The sequence below is a fragment of the Pseudomyrmex gracilis genome, unplaced genomic scaffold, assembly GCF_002006095.1.
Source record: "Pseudomyrmex gracilis isolate BER0280 unplaced genomic scaffold, ASM200609v1 scaffold_0, whole genome shotgun sequence".
Taxonomy (NCBI): Eukaryota; Metazoa; Arthropoda; class Insecta; order Hymenoptera; family Formicidae; genus Pseudomyrmex; species Pseudomyrmex gracilis.
Window position 1 is genome coordinate 4,135,381 of NW_018020584.1, and position 17,962 is coordinate 4,153,342.

The window sequence follows — 17,962 nt, forward strand, 5'->3', positions numbered from 1 at the left end:
CTTAATAGCTATTACATTATATACATATATATATATATACATATAAATATATATACATATATATATATATATATATACATATATGTATGATTAGCTTCCTGCTAGTCAGTACTCAGGTCTATCGCTGCACTACGCCGATAATACGCGCGAAACATGTCTTTTTTGTGTTTCTTTGGTGTTCTTTTTGTGTTCTTTTGTGTGGTTTTTTTTTTTTTTTTTTTATATAAGACATTTACATTAGATAGTAAACACGTTTTTCGCAGATGCACCGTCCGAGAGGATGTTTTTATGATGTTACGTAGCTTTACAGTCGTTAATCCTTCTATAAATTTTTGAGAGATTTTGTAGTCAACGGAACGAATCAAGAATGGATTTCTTGTCTAGTAGAAATTAAAAGATCAAAAATTAAAAAAACAAAAAAAATTTGTCTTTGTATATACAAGTTTTTACTTAACAATATGCAGATACTCAGAATGTATAATTGCTTAGCGTTTGATTTTATGCTTTTGCTCGTCATTGCTGATTGGTATTGCACATTTTGGCGATTCTTGAAAACATTTCGATGTATTGAAAAGTAAATCAATTGTAAGATTGAAACAAACTCGTGAGACTTTGCCTCACAAGAATATCGCTGGTTCTCATTTCGAGATATCGATATTAAAACAGAGTTTTATGTGTATATGTGTGCTGATTTCGCGAATTTGGCCTCTTCAGAATCCCAAAAATTTCTGAAGAGAGAGAAGGGAGGAGGCACTCGCGCATTCCTGAACTTCGAGGACGGTGCACGGACATGTGATACAGATTATTGATATAAAAACAAAATCGACCGATATTCAGACATATACAAGCCGCGAATTACAATCTAGTCTACGTGCAAACCGCCGCGTCGTCGGTACGATTATACGTGCTCTCCTCGCGCATGAAGAAGAAAAATGAAATTTGTAAACGCTAGCGATGATTAGAAAATGTTTGTGACGGACGTGATGAAGGAGCACGATTATAAAGTGAAACGACGCGAAAAAGCAAGCAAATCGAATCCCTCACAATTGTTCACGCGGCTCAGTAATTGTCGATCTCTCGCATTTTTCAAGTAACAATAGACCGATTAAGAACCGATTATAAGACCTGTATTTTAAAAGACGTCCTTTTCGAAGTAACGATTGTCTTTCAGGGTGATTTTCTGCAACCAATCGGAAGTAGTTCAATATATATATATATATATATACATATATATATATGTATATATGTATATATGTATATATGTATATATATAAGTATATATACGTATATAAAAAAAACTTGCTTTCCAAGTGCAACTGCGTCTTGAAACGATTTTCTACAAAGAACAATCGCTAATTATATAGAAATTTATCTTGCTAGTGAGTTTTCTTGACTGCGATCGTCACTCTCAAGATGACTCTTGATCGCGATTGACAGATTATGCAGCGTAAATATGCAAATCGCGCGTACTTAATTAATTGCGAGTGAGGCGACACTCGATTAAGAGTAGATTTAGTCAAGGACATCGAAACGTGAATATGTGCGTTGTCCGACTTATGTGTACGTTGTCCTGTACCTTTTTGTGTCTAGTCCGGGAGCCTCGGGGTGATGAAGATACCAAGGATGGAATTATGTCCGTTCCACTCCTCAGAGAGAAATCCATCCCGCGGCTTCCACGTAACGAGCGCTGTAATTTTTTTTCTAAGACAGTACTTTATTTATTTGGCTGCCTTTTTTGAAAGGCACACAGAGTCTTTCTTAAGAAAAAAAAAAACAAAAAGAGGTTTTGCCAAACCTGAAAAATCTACAATTAGTGCAAATTGATAAAATAGTAAAAATATACGTCTATATATACCGCGTAAGCGCAAACTCGCTCGCTGATCGGAAAGTGTTCGAATGATTGATCTCTCCTCGTTGTGATGTAATGATTACGATACTTCGATATCGTAATTTCATATACAGATTGAAAAATCCATACAGAACGATTAATTGCGCGAGCAAATAATTTTTACTTGCGATGTCTAAATTGCAATTTTTGTGCGCTTGTCAACAAAGTGCGTATATAGAGCAAAATAAATCGTCATTGGTAACAAAGTGATGGCTGGTATATTAATGCCATTGAAAAATGATTGCGAATGCCAATCAGCCACACATGAGAGATTAATCGACTCATTTTTGCATCAGCGAGGCGTCCGTTTTTCTTACGGGCGTTTTTTTTCACATTGTATTTAAATATTTACTAATATAACAATTATTCTTCTCCCTCTCGCTATTATATTGTCGTATTATGATTATACTTATTATTCTGGTTACTATTATTATTGCCATCGTCATCGTCATTATTAATTATTATTATTATTATTATTATTATTATTATCATTATTACTTATAATCGTATATATTTTTCTGTGTCTCTCGTCTAGTAGCTACGTGTAACCTCTCTAACGCCTCATTACTTACTTACTCTCGTAATTACGTAGAGAATGAATTATATAAAACAAAGTATACTTTACTCACTCTTGACTTGCTCACTTAACATCGCTCTTTATACTCTGTCGCCACTTTCTGCCACCCGCTCTATAATCTACTACGTTGCTACTACCGCTGTACTTGCTGTTACTATCATTACCACTTACTACAAACCGACTATTTTATTTATTTATTTAATTATTAAATAACATAACTATATTATGTTTTATTTAAGGATTAAACTGATTTGTGTTTGGTTCAAAGGTCGTTTGTTTTATTTCTTATTAAAATGTTTCAGTTGCCATGTCCATGTCGGATCCCGATCACCCCTTTCCGTATTTCGCCGATCCGGACCCTCCTCCTGCTCCCTCTTCGCCTGGCCTTCTCCTTTTCTTCGCCGACACGATATTCCACGATCTCTTCCTGACATTCCGCGAGTTACAGACTGATAAAATATAGCCATGTAACGGCGAGACGTTTTCGACACGCTCATGGATCCTGGTTCGTAGCGTCTTTATATATACAATATTTTATTACCGTCATATAATTTATAATTAAATACAAATCATGAACGCTGCCACACAATGCGACACGTGATGATTCGCAAATTGCCTGTATAATAAATTACAAGTGTGATTTCAATCGCATTATCAAATTGTAATCGGAAAAGTGTTGTATGTAACTTCTAATAAATCGAGATTTAAAAAAGAAAAAGGCAAGTTGAAAAATAAACTTTGAATGCACATTGTTAGCGGTGTTCGTGACGGCGCATACGATATAGTAGGATAGAGATTACTTGATTAGCAACTACAGTATTGTAATGATCTCTCTCTCGTAGGAGACATGTACGTTTCGAAGAGAGAGAGAAAAAGAGCGACCGTGTCTCATAAATCTGTGTAGCACAGGGATGATCTCGCGACTCGAGATCTAGTCGAGTCCAGTCTGTCCGCTAGTGAATCCTTTACTATAATAATAAGTAATATCATTTTCGTTATACATTCGTATATATTAGTGACGCGATGTCGATCCTTCGCAAGGACGTAGTCATTACGCAAGACTGGTCTGCACGAACGTCTATCCACGGAAAGACGGATACGATATCATCGAATTACCTCTTGCCGCACCGAAAATCGCCTGCAAAGATCGTCGACGACGATCAAACGGGATCCTCATTCGAGCGATTCACGTCGGGTTAAAGATTCGACGAACTCGCGTGAATTTAGTAGTTTATGTCGAGTATATATAGCGAATTATATATTTGCGTGTTTTCTCGCAATGAAATAAACGATTCCGAAGGTGAGCTAAAATTGCGACTTGATTGTACTTTTGATCGGGCGCTCGCTGATTCTCCGAAATCCGACAGAGCTTCTCTTTTTCTGGGATTCGAACTCGAGTGTCCAAAGACAAAGACGTGCCTAGAGACGTGAGGATAGATTTAAATGATGAGAGAGAGAGAAAGAGAAAAGAGTAGGAAATACGAAGAAAGAAACGGTTAAAAAGAGTGGTGGTGCGAGCCCTACCCCACCTTTTAGGGAAGGTGCCAACTCGCTCACAACGATTGATCAATCGAATTAATTTGACGCAGGCGAACGGAACGAAGAGAAAGTACGAGAGTGAAAGAGAGGGAGAGAAAGGTAGACGAGAATGAGAGAGCGAGAGAGAGAGAGAGAGAGAGAAAGAAAGAAAGAATGAGCACGCTAATCTACTTAAATATAATATTACATACGATTATTACGTTAGATATAAATTATGTGTATTGTATTTATGTCTCAATAATCGTTGTTAGTTATATCGCTATGATGATGATGATGATAATATGAGTATGAAAATTACCGATAACTTCGGAGAATGGGAGATAACATAAACGCGGAACTAGACAAGCACATACAAATAACACGTACGTACCCAGCGCGCGCGAGAGCCTTGTTCGTGCATTAGTGAAGGAATCTTCATTTGAAAACAAATTTGTTCTTATTTGTTTGGGATATGTTTGAAGGAAAAATAAATTTTATACCTATGTACATATGTTACACATAAAAAATATATACACACTTTTGCAACAAGGTTTTAAAATTTATATTCAATTTCTTCGAATAAGTCAAAATTTTTAATAAATTTTTGTCGATGAATATGATATGTATGTGAGTGTGCATGTGTGTGTGCGTGCGAGATAATGTATGTAATTTATTTTCACATTTGTCCGAATATGTATTTTCACATTTGTCCGAATATGTATTTTCAGTAATATGATACTTCACTGATTGCACCAACATAGTTGTGGGACGCGATGATTTTTCCCGACGACAGGATTTGAGGACATCCTGCCAACATCTCGTAAGAGACGAGAGCCTCGAAGTAGATCGGTACATTCGCGGTTTCTGATTTCTGCGATGAATGAACGATATTACATTTATTAAACAATTTACATTTAACCATTAGTCGCATTATCAATATTATTGTACTACTAACTAGCGCTCGTACCCTCTTATACTCGTAAAAAAAGAAGAAAGAAAGAAAGAGAGAGAGAGAGAGAGAGAAAGAGAAAAAGAAAGAAGAAAGAAAGGGAAAGAAAAACGCGTGCTGGAAAACCGAAACTCTCAGTCTGTCGGATGATGATTAGCGCGCGATGACGGAAAGGGTGCAGAGTAAAAAAAAAAACGTCGCGAAATTAATAGCGTTATTATCTCTTTTGGGTAGCGCTATATAGATTGTTCGCAGAAGAGGTATTCTCGATTGTGTAGATTAGGGCGACATGAAAGGATGAGAAGAGGGCGCTTGGCCGGATGCGGAAAGTGAGCCGACTGGAAAAAAAAAAAAACGACGGTGTCGAATGAACGATAGTAGTGAGAGCTCCAATGCTACGAGATTTAAATTCTATACACACATGTAAATTTATATACCGTTTACGTTCTCTCGGAGCTCGAGCGTTCCGTTAATTTCGTTGAGAGTCATCGTCCAATTTTTTGATCGCAAGAAACGCTAACTTTTTCACGAGAAACGTTTCTTCTCAACTCACGTTTAGGTCGTCCAAGAAATATTGGCAATGTTTGATGTAAAAACTAGACAAGATTGTTCTTGGTTAAATTTCTTATTTAAAAAAAAAAAGTAACAATTTGTCTCAATTTGTGTATTGATTTCGCACGAAATACTTCGTGCGCACTCTTTCCCCACGTTCATACATTGCTGATATTTCTCGATGTGTAAATTTGTCGAGAGATTATCCGAAATAAAATGCGATGTTTATTCGTCCCACATTTGTGCAATATACCAAAGTCTCGTCGTTCGGTCGAGGTGCTGCTCTGAGGAAATATCCAAAAGTGGTGCTGTAGTAAAAAACAAAAAAACAAAAAAAAAAAAAACAATGTGTTTCCTCGCGACGCGCCTCGACGCAAGCGAGCCAATTGGACTTGAGAACAAACGAAAATCTAATTATATATAATTAAGTGCAATCGCAATAATCGTTGACATTGACGAAATTGATTGTTCGGAGCTGGGAATGAAATTTCGAGTCACAACGAAAAATCGAGTTTGTTTGTTTCACGATGTTTATGATCGGTCGAAGAGAAATTCCAGCAGTGAGTTTGTTTTGCGAGCGATTTTTTTGCTGAAAAATTCTCGGTCGCGCGTCGTGAATTTTGCACTTTGATTCTTCCAAAAAGACGACGAAAGAGAGTCGTGCGCGAAGCGAGCTTGCGCGTCGAGAGAGCTCGACCGAAAGTTTTTTTCAGCAAAATTGTCAGTTAATCGCCGAAACAATCGCTGTAACGTATTGCGCTATCGCTAAAAGTATAACGCACAATCGTCGCGGCAGTGCGCGACGGCGACTTGTTTGTTAGTTGTAAATCACGAGAGTGTCCATGAATCATTGTCATTAATCGCATCGTCATCTAATCACAATTGTGGCATTCATCTTTACGATCACTTTTGCTTAAAAAAAAAAAAAACAAAAACAAAAAAAAACAATATTCATTCGTTGATATCACTTGATCATTTCTCATTCTGTCATTATGTATCAATGTCATCAAAATGCCACGATCTGTTTCATCGAATCATTCGCTATCACACGCATAAATTCACGCAATCATTCGTAATCATTCCATTTCATACAATTAAAAGCGGCATAATAAATTTATTACAAGAGTCACAGTCATTGATTCATTCACCCATCGTCATAATTCATCATCTCGATCGTCCATTCCTTCATTATTAAGAGAACAAGAAAAACACACATCTAGGAAAAAATCCTTTTTATGTTATCCAAATAATCATACCATCATTATAATCGTTAATAATCGAATAAACATCGCTCATCGCAAAAAAAAAGTTTTTTTTCGATTCGGATACCCTCTTATCTCGCTCGATCAAATTCACATTTAATCGGAAGAATGGAAATTTACGAACTCTCTCTTTAAATTGTCGTTGTAGGTCCCGCCTTTGCGTGTAATTTTTCTACAATCGCGTTTCTGCTCTTTCATTTTTCTATTAAAAAAAAAAATTCTTATTTTCTCTCGATGTTCAATTATTTTAAAAGGAGACTTCAAAGTTTGAGAAATATTACAAAACTTAAAAAAAGAATTATCAATTGGCGTTTACATTATAAAGTGGATTAAAGCGGCGTAATTAAAAAATGTGGACTTTAAAGAGAACCGTTTTGAATAGATAATAAATTGGAGAGAGAATTATCGTTTTTTTTTTATAAACGCAACTACTTTTTCGAAGAAAAAGATAACACGGCAGCGGAGTAGGTAATGAAATTGCATAATGCAAAGTGGGAATTATAGGATCGTGTGTACATCGTGTTTGTGTGAAACTCCAGTGTACGTTTTGGGACGTGTGAGTTGCGAAATTGTGCCCGAAAAGTGAGGAATTGCAAAGAAAGCACAGAAACGGAAACAACATCGTGATAAAAGAAAAAAGCAGCAAAAGCAAATCTAGCTCACCGTAGGCCTAATTAAAAAAAAAAACAAATGAAAAGTATTTATATACTGTCTAAACTAACTAACTTATAGAAATTGCGAACGATGAAAAGAAAGAAAAGAAAAACGAGAAGGGAGAGATATTGTGCAAATAAGAGAGTGAAAGAAGAACGAGCGAATGTAGATGAACGAAAGAGTGAGAGAGAGAAAGAAAGAGAGAGAGAGAGAGAGAGAATGTGTGAAGTGTAAGTGTGTGATAGAAGATATTTAAAATACTCGAGAAATTACTCCGAGGCGAGCCACAACGATCTACAAAACTGATAACTACTTAAAAAAAAAACAAACAAACGATAAAGAAGAAGTAAGGGAGAAATTACGAACGTGCGGGGAAGAAAGCGAGAGTCCGAAGAATGAAAACAAGGAGCAAGAGAAGTGGTGACAAAGGGTTTTGAGGAAGAAAGTTATAGAAAAGGAAAAGAGAGAGAGAGAGAGGAACAAAAAATGAAAGAAAGATAATCTATAATCTTCTGTACATGTTTTGATTATTCTAATTATTAATTATCATAACTTATAATATCTAATTAATTAATTCAATTATAATTACTATCTATATAAAACTATATTTAAACGACACAAAAAAAACGTGGGGTAGCTAGTCAGACAATGGGTGTATAAATATTTAATTACGATAACTCTATAGTGATATAACTTGAAACAAACAAAACCAGAACAAAGACAATTGGATGACAGAGCAAAAGAGAGAGAGAGAGAGAGAGAGAATCAAGAGGAACGAATGCGAGGAGTGTTGAGAGAAAAAATGCAAGCGGAAGCTGATCGTGAAAGGGCGAGAATGGTACACACGTACACTCTCACATATACACAAATACACAATATAAAAATATAAATGTAATTAATTAAACTAAACGGAGAGAAGAAAGGAGAGAGAGAGAGAGAAAGAGTGAGAGAAAGAGAGAGAAAGAAAGACAATGGAAAGTCCAACGTGAAGATATTAAATAAGTTCAAGATAAACGAAGATAACGCTTTTCTAATGTCCGAAGATTTTCGTTGTGCGTTTAATGAGACAGGTTTCACATATACAGTGCATCGCAGGGGGAAAGGGAATGGCGAAAAATACAAGAGAGGAGAGAGAATTCTTCCGGTTTATAAATCTTCTATCTCTATGATAGAAAGAAAGAAAAGAGAGGCTATATAGCCGCGCACAGATCCTCCTCGTAGCCAGGGTGCGAAAAAAACATTTTTCTCGATTTCCACATGTCTTTGCGGAACTCGTTAATTACATATATTAATTAACAAGTTGATTATATATGCGGTTATTTTTATCGAACGTATTTCTTTAAAAAAAAAAAAATTGCCGTGCTTTCCTGCTATAGAGAGCTATATTCTATATTCTAATCTAAGATTCGATGTGTGTATGTGTGTGCGCATCTCGCTAAATCTCAGATAATTCATTTCGTTGGCATTTGTTGATAAAAAAAAAAAAAGAAAAAAAATAGGGAATATACACACGTGCGTGCCACCAATCAGCGTAACTGTCGTTAATCACGTGATTAATCACGGTATACAGAATTTACACGCATTTACAGGCGCGATACATAAACACACAATGTGTCGCGTCGGTCATTTTCTTTTTTTTTTTTTTCCTCCCGAAAAATCACGATGGCGCCAAGAGAGTCGCTCACTCATCGATAAGACTGTTTTATTGAATCTCGCAACGACCGACGTTCGTAATATTCTAATTAAGCTATTCGAAATGTTCGCGTAAGAGTTGGATGAAGGGACGGAGTAAGGTGTGAGGATTACATTTTCGGTGTGAGAGGAAAAAAGTCTACGTCGACTGTAAAATTCGAAAGCTTTTCGCGAATAGAGCTTATTGGGGAGAAAGCTGGAGAAGAGAGAACGAACGAGAGAGGAGGAGGAGGAGGAATATTTTTGTGAAGAAAATTTTAATATCGAACATCGCGGAAGAGACAAGTCATCTTGAAGAAATCTTCTTGTTCCAGCTATCCCGAAACTTTTGTTTTGTCAGACGAAACAAAGTTTATTACCACGTTGCTAGAGACGTCTAAGATAATTAAAAACTATATTCGATCTCTCTGTTATAATGCTCTGTGGTCTCTTTAGATCAGGCTGATTCATTTAGGCCGGCTTTAATCGGGCACATCGACTCGATTCGGTCACGACACTTGCGTGTAAGTATATTATAGTATCGCGGAGAAAGATGAGGCCACTAAGAAAAAAAAAAGAACGAGATTACCGTTAGCGTTGACGCGATAAATTAGAAGCTACTTATTAAAGATGATCTTCCTTCCCGACGGTTCTCACGAGTATCTCGAGGAAGCCCCGGCAGCGATCCTTTGCTCCTGATCTCAGCGTGTAACTCAAACGCGACTCAGATTCGTCAGATTTAATCTACAATATTAGATGATAAGTTATTACGCGGATATTTAGCACAAAATATAAAATATATGTGTGTGGATCTTAATCTTTAACGTGTATGTGTAGGAAAAAATTGTCTTCACTCCGCTTGGATTCCCGATACGCTATCATGTGAGTGAAAACAGCATCCTATCCCGCAAACGTTCAAGTAAATTGAAATTTCATTTTTTATTAAAATCTGTGATACAAATAAAAGTTCCCTCGCTCACGCACGTTCTTGATATTGTTTTTTTATTTATTTTTTTTTTATCGAAGTTGTTACGAAAATTTGGCAGATACTGTTTTTGCTCTCTCACAACGTATCGTGAATTAAATTGTAAGCGTGGTTCCAAAGGAACGTTACAAAGACGTTGTCGTGTTTACGGAAGATGCGATTATTTCGGCATATTTTTACCGATTTGATCGCTTCACAGAAGAAGGAAATATAAAAAAAAGTTTAGATTCACTAAAGAGAGAGAAAGAGAGAGAGAGAGAAAAGATATTTCGAGAAAGGAATAAAGGAACTGAGCTAAGTTTTTGACAGGATATATTTAGCAAGTGCTTGTTATATAAATAATAAACTCAGAGGCCAATATCGATCGTTCTATCGAAATATTCCATCCGAATCTCAAGGGTTCTCGCGCGACTTACCAAAGACTTTCTTACTTTCTATCTAGGGGATTTATAAATTTAATTCATATATTTTTATTTTATTTTTCTCAAAATAAATTTTACACAGATAATTTCCAATTGTTCTTTATACGTATTACTCATTGTACAAGTATAACATATAATTACATTACATAATTACATATGTACATGTACAGAGTGTGCAAGCTATTTGTTTGAAAGCTCTTTTCATAAATTTGAAATTAACAGGTTGAAATTAATAATATGGTTACACATATTTGTTTACATACTTCACCAAATAATCTTTGTGCCATATTTCACAAAAAAAAATGAATTATTTCAAAGTCACTTTTTTCAAAAACGACATATCCTGTACGTATTGTTTTGATTACCGGTTTTGAGTTGTATAATGTCCTGTTTCAACACTGTTGCAAAAAAAAAATATAAATCCTCTCTTTGTAGTATTAAAAAATATTCACACACACGAAGGAAAGTTAATCGAATACTTAATACTAAATAGAGTGTTTTTATCCATAAACATTGTCTGGAAACAATTAATAGTACAAGCGGGAAGGTTTTCCTTGATCAAACGTAACATTACAGGCTTTTACTTTTGATGTTAGAGTTTGATAAATGTTCAAAATATACTTTATAAAAAACTCAAAAAAAAAGCAAATTAAATCCGATTTATTCGTTAGATTAAATGCAACTGTGCGTGATATTTAATTATATATTCTTATATTGGAAGCATATTTGAAACAAGTTACGTTCCAAGGAAAACGTTCAGACAAACGCGAACCAACAGTTATTAGTGTTAAGAGAAATCGTCGATGTGATCGATATTTTCCGATTTAAACATTGTTGTGTCGCTGTCGTTGTCGATTTTTGTCGCAACGCGGTCTCATATTACAATTACCAGTGATTCTGTCATTATTACAAAGTTGTATGTTCAAGTGTGCAAAAAAAAATGATTATTATCAGGCAGGCTGATGCAATATTTCTATCGTTTCGCATATTTCCGACCGCAGCTGTTAAACAGACAAACATGCTGCGAAAGAAGACAAAACACTAAGAAAGAAAGCAGAGTAAAAAAGCAGACAAGCAAATTGTATAAGCAAAACTGTAATAAAAATACTGACGGCAATCGAAAAACAAAAGAAGAAGAGAAGAAGAAAAAGAAAGAGAAAGAAATAAACAATCTGTAAAATGTTTATTTTTTGTTAAATTGTAGAAAAAAATTCTACAGTCACAAAAGACGCACAGAAAATTTTTGTTTACTTTTATTCGCACGATTCTGCGAATAAAAGTGAAATAGCGAGAAAGTAGTAGTTTTCGTCTCGCTCGCTAAAAAATCCGATAATCGTAACTGTAAATAGACAATGACCTATTTATGCGATTTTTAACAAAATATATATATCTTTAATAATAACTTACACTTTTTTTTGTGTGTGTAATTTGTTTATTTCGTTGTTCTCGCGTACCGAGATTATTAATGCCAATGATCGAGGCTTTCAATCACGCACAAATATTATGACATATGATAATTTCACGCAATTGTGTTTTACAACGGGATCGTGTCGATGTGATCGAATCGACAATTTATATTGTCAAAGAACGAACGAAAGGCATTGAAACACGCACACTGTTAAAATACATTTCGTCAATTGTACGTTTTGTTTTATTGAACAATAAATTTTGATCGCGGTATTAGCAATATTAATGGAAGAAAAGTGAACGTCATATTACAATTATGGAAAAAATATGTAAAAAAATAATTGCAATTTGTTATGCAATTTATCATTTTTTTTCTCTTTTTTATAAAAACATATTATTTATGACAACTTGATTGAATCTGGGAAAAAATATTCTCTTTTTCTATTGAGAGATTTAATTAAAATTTACATTTTTTTAATCAATTTCATTAAATTCCTGTTATTTACGATTATTGTTTTTTTAATTGTCGATTTTTATTGCTAACGTAATATTTTTACCGAAAGATGAGGAAGCGTAGAAAGTGTAAATCACGCACACGAGCGAATCACACACAAATGGGCAAGAAGAGAGAAATAACGCAAGCTAAATGATAATTTTTTTGTCTAAAAATACGTTCCATTTATGTTGTTAGGTCAACTGATCAATTTGCATATACGATTATCTACTCGCGATTATCTAAGTACATATATTTACACTGTCTTTTAGAACATTTCCTATCGATGGCCGTATTTTCACTATATAATCTGAGTTTAACAATATAACCGATCAATCGACGTTATTTCTTTCGACGCATGAAAGAAATTGATGTTGCGTTAGTATAATTATTGTTACATGCGATTAAACGCGAGAGAACTTGTTCGATTTTTACACCAACTTTGAGGGAAGAGGGTCGCCGCTGGATTTGGTGAAAAATGTTTTTTAAACGGAATCTCGTATATGTTAAACAATCGATGCAATGACGTAACACTATATATAAGGGAAAAAGCGGGAACGATGAAATGTTGTAGACACGGTAGGCGAAAAAAAAAAAACACGCGGATTCAAATAAAGTGATGTATTTTATGACGGATTTTATATATACGGTATACTAATAGCGATATTTATTGTAACTGATATAATAAGAGACGTGTTTTAAGGAAGAAGAATCTAATCGCGCGATAGCATATATACATTATAATAAGAATAACGTTAGGTAAATTATTGCGACGTATGCGATTTCGTTGACGTGAAAAGGGACAACATAGGCGAGTAAATAGAGTAAACCAAAGATAGAGATATATAAAAATTGGCTAAACGCGAAGGGCTTTTGTTCGAGTAAAGGTAGCTGTCGATCTCTGTTCCGAATTAGGTTTTTCAAAAACGCGTTATGGGAGAGAAAATTATTTGTGAAAATCCTGTCCACTCGGTTTTTTTTACATAATACGAATTGTGAGATTGTTTCGATGTCAGTTTCCGTTTCTTCTTGTTAGAGAACATTTGCCGTCGTAATTAAGAAAAAAAAAACAATTATAATCGTTTTCATTGTTTCAAATCTATCAATCGGTATCAGTTTATATTTTGGACCACATGGTAAAAGGGAGGGGGGAATTTTATCTTCGCGAAAACATTTTCGCGCGAATATACACTTAATGCTTCCAAGTAAATCGGACAATTTACACCAAGAACTGCGTATAAAAAAAAACTCGAAGTGATAATAATAGCGATAGGATTTCACGAAGACCTAAATGTTTCCAATTTTGCGATACTCGATATATGATGAGCGGTGCGATTTAAGATACGGAAAGTGTAGCGAGAATGTGTGAGACGAAATGAGGGAATTAAAAGTGGATAGGATAATTTTAAGAAGTTGCTGTGTGAGAATTAATTCGAGATCGAGCTAACGAAACGGTAACCATCGTGATAAGTACCGATATACATTTATTAAAAATAAAAAAAAAAAAAAAGAATCGATGTTGAACGAACGATAAAGTTATTTAGTGCGTAATTATATATGAAAGAATGAAAAAAAAAAAAATTTTTGATATATAATCGAGGAAAGTAACGACACACAATACACCGATGACCAAAATACTGTTTGTTGAAATATAGTTGTTTTATTCCTTAGGCCTCGCATGTGAAATAAATAAGCAAACGATGGATGGATTCGATTTAATCGGAGAAATGATAAGCGCGATCGGCTCATCGAATTATACGTCTGACCGTATACTGACTTTATTACTACGAACGGTTTTACCACGTCATAGCTCAATAATAACAAAAAACAAAAAAAAGGAAAAGAGTGTGCTATGTGTCACGCGAGAGAAAGATTGTCACGCAGACTATGTAGAAGAGGAGCAGTTTTTGTTTTATAAAACAGACATTAAATAGTTCGTAGCGTCGCGGCGATGCAGTGTTTTCCACTTGTCGAAATCATCGATGTCTCCGAATGCAAGCACTGCAAACTTACGTGGAGCGTTTAACCGCCGATATAATCCAGATTTTTAAATTAATTACAATAATGTTACACTCTAAATAATTAATAAAAAAAACTAACGGGATTATAATGCGGATTAAACATGCAATTCCCGTGAGCGCCATTGAAGATCTCTTAGAGAGGATATACAATATATTATATACATATATATATATGTACACATATTTTATTTGTATATATATATATATATATATATATATATATATATTGTATATAATTAAGAAAAAAACCACACACACAAAGTGACGTAACGCGATACGTCGCTTTACGAACATACCGAAATCACATGAATACGGAACATCGTGAATTAATGAGAGTAAAATAGTCGAAGAAGGGAATATATCCACGGAAGAATTTCGTCTTTCCTAGAGATCCTTTAAGATCCAAATAGAGATATTTTTCTGTTCATTATGTGAGAATTTCAAGACCGCACCCTGGATTAAACCCTGAGCAGAACGACGTCCGTCGATGATTCCGGTGTAATATAAGATTCATCGACGGGTGTCGGAATCACAAAACCGCATCGTGTAACATTAAACGACGAGGACGAGAGTCTCTCCAGGACATTTTTGACCTGTTATAAGGAGCAGCCTTCGGGGTCCAATTATATATACATATATATATACATATATTTATATATATTTGGCCCTGAATTCTTTTTCTCGTTACATCTTCGAGGATCTTAGTTCACCTGTGCAATCGTGAAAAAAAAACGGCTTTCCCATTATGTGTAGATTAATGCATAAAAAGAAAAAGAGGGAGAGAGAGCGAGAGAGAGAGAGAGAGAGAGAGAGAGAGAGAAAGAAAGAAAGAGAGAGAGAGAGAAAGAAAGAGAGAGAGATTGATATTAGAATTGATTGAGAGAGAAAAATGGAAGGAGGGAGGGGAGACATTACCGTATTGTATCTTCGACAGAACTCTGTATACACGTACATATTGGTGTTATTATTGTTCTTATTATTGCTATTATTATCGTCACGCTATTACGTATCTTATTAGTAAAAAACGGAGCGAACAATTTATGCTCGTATGAATATCATTATTAGATCATTGCGTATAATCTCTCTTATTGTCGTGCGAGAAAATTCGCACGCGACGGGACACATTGCGCGGTCACAACCGCTCGCAAGCCGATCGTATCGATATGAACGCGTATAAATACTTAATTAATACAATTAAGTGCTTAATTGCGGTGACGATCGTGCAAGACGTCGCGTCGCGCGCGCACAGCTGAACGGTGAGAATAACCATATTCATTTAATCACCGGAAGATATTTAATGATTTCATTATTTCCGTAGATATGTGTACATATATAGGATCGCGCAGAAGGACTTATACACACGCATACTTTATACACCTAGACAGTGATCGGAGATCTGTTAATTGATGTTTCTCGAATACACACGGAACAACCGCACGCGTTATCACGTCCTCCGATGTTACAACAAAAGCATCGGTCGTTGCGTTATACGATGCATTGTCGATACCGTTTCAAACACAAAAGAAAGTTAGGGATATATCGACATTAATTATAAACGCGAAAGAGAGAGAGAGAGGAAAAGAGAGATAAAGAGAGAAGCTTCCTTCATACACAAACAAATACATATATACAAATCAACATATACAAACTGTCTCGAGGAATGGTGTTATATCGTAAATGTGCGGAAAGAGAGATTAAAAGTCGGATTTCCAAACTCGCGTTTCACTTGTTGAAACTCGCTTCGAAATTCCTTCGCAAAATTCATTCTCGATTTTTGTTTGCGCATGTGTTCGCGACGATAACGACGATAACGACGTAACACCACACGCGAGGCAGAACGAAATGGACCACACTAACACTCGAAGAATTACAACAACAAAAAAAAAAAAACAACATGTGTATTTACATAAATATGTCCATTATAATATATACATAATATACATGAAAGCGGGAAATAGTCACGCACACGGGAACACGCACACACCAAAAAAGCAGAATACGCATAAAAACAAGAAAAAAAAATGTTAAATTACATTCTTGGAAAACACGTGCGCGCCACATTGTTAATATAAATTGCGATCCATAATATGTGATTATTAATATTTACAATATAATTATTATCTTGCATTGTCTAGTCATACGTTATTATTGTATAACTAACAATATTAATTATTACTTAACCTGTACTATCTAGTCGCATTATGTGTTGCATAAAAAAAAAAAAAAATTATGAAAATTTCGAAAGCAGATCGAATGAGAGCGAGAATACGAAAGAACGAGAGATAGAATGACTGAGTGAGAGAGAGAGAGAGAGAGAAAGAGAGAGAGAGAGATTATTGATGATAATTTAGGCAAGACGAGATAATTACGCGATGGCATCAACGGTATAGCAAGTACAATTTTTTCCGCGAGAGAATGCGAGATATAAAATAAAAATAAAAAAAAAAAAAAAAAAAAAACAATGAAAGAAAAGAGCAATGAAAGTACGGAGGAAGGAGAGCAAGAAAACAAAGGGCGAGTACGAGGCATTTCTTTGACAGGTGTATTAAGTAGAAAGATCGACCCCAGTCAGTAAGCAAAGTGGACAAAACTATACCGGCAGATTGGCAGCAATTGACACATCCATTGAAACGTAATTGCTGCCATTTTGACGACAAATTGTCTGTTTTCGAGACAGAGATTTTGTGCTATCAAGGGAAAGATGAAGCGATTGTGATCGAATCGTAGCGATCGGATTTATAATAGAGAAGCATCGATCACATTCGTTGCGACAGCGAGAAGACTGATTAATCTGGTCCGCGAGTATTAATATACGCTTTAGGCTTATTGACATTTATAGACGAATTTTTCGCCGTGCGACGTTCGTCGGCTCCGCGCGAAATTTCATTTTCGAGAATCGAACAACCCTGACTGATTGATATTTACAAATCGCGGTGGCGCGATTTGTGAAAATAAAACGAATTAATGAATATAAAAAAAAAAAAAAAGAAGATGACATTACACATTTCTCTCTTTGGAGAGCGATATTTTATCAACGATTCCGGGATGATTTACACGGATCGGGCGAAACGCGCACGACAATCAGCGAAACAGATCGCTACGTTTTCGATCGATATCGTATATACGTCTGTGAGGCAGTTTTTTAAGGGAAAAACGCGGCGATAATGACAATTTGGATGTGATGTGATGATGATGATGATGATTATGTTAAGAAAGACGTTAGTGACGATAGTGAGAGTCAGAGAGAGAAAGAGAGAGAGAGAGAGAGAGAGAGTGAGAGAAAGAGAGAGAAAGAGAGAACGTGAGAAAAAAATAGCAAGAGCCATGGTACACGGGCGATTCAGTCGTATCACAATCTGTTTTTTTTTCTTTTTTTTTTGACATTACCAAATTTATATTTCTCCAGTTTGAAAAATGTGCACATATACAAGCGAGAGACATTATTGCGTCTCTCAAAAAAAATCAGCGACTTATTCGCGTCATTGATTGTGCAGCGACGGTAATTGTCGTATGAACCACGGCTCTGAAATTACTGTCGTGAAAAAAAAACAAAAAAAAAAAAA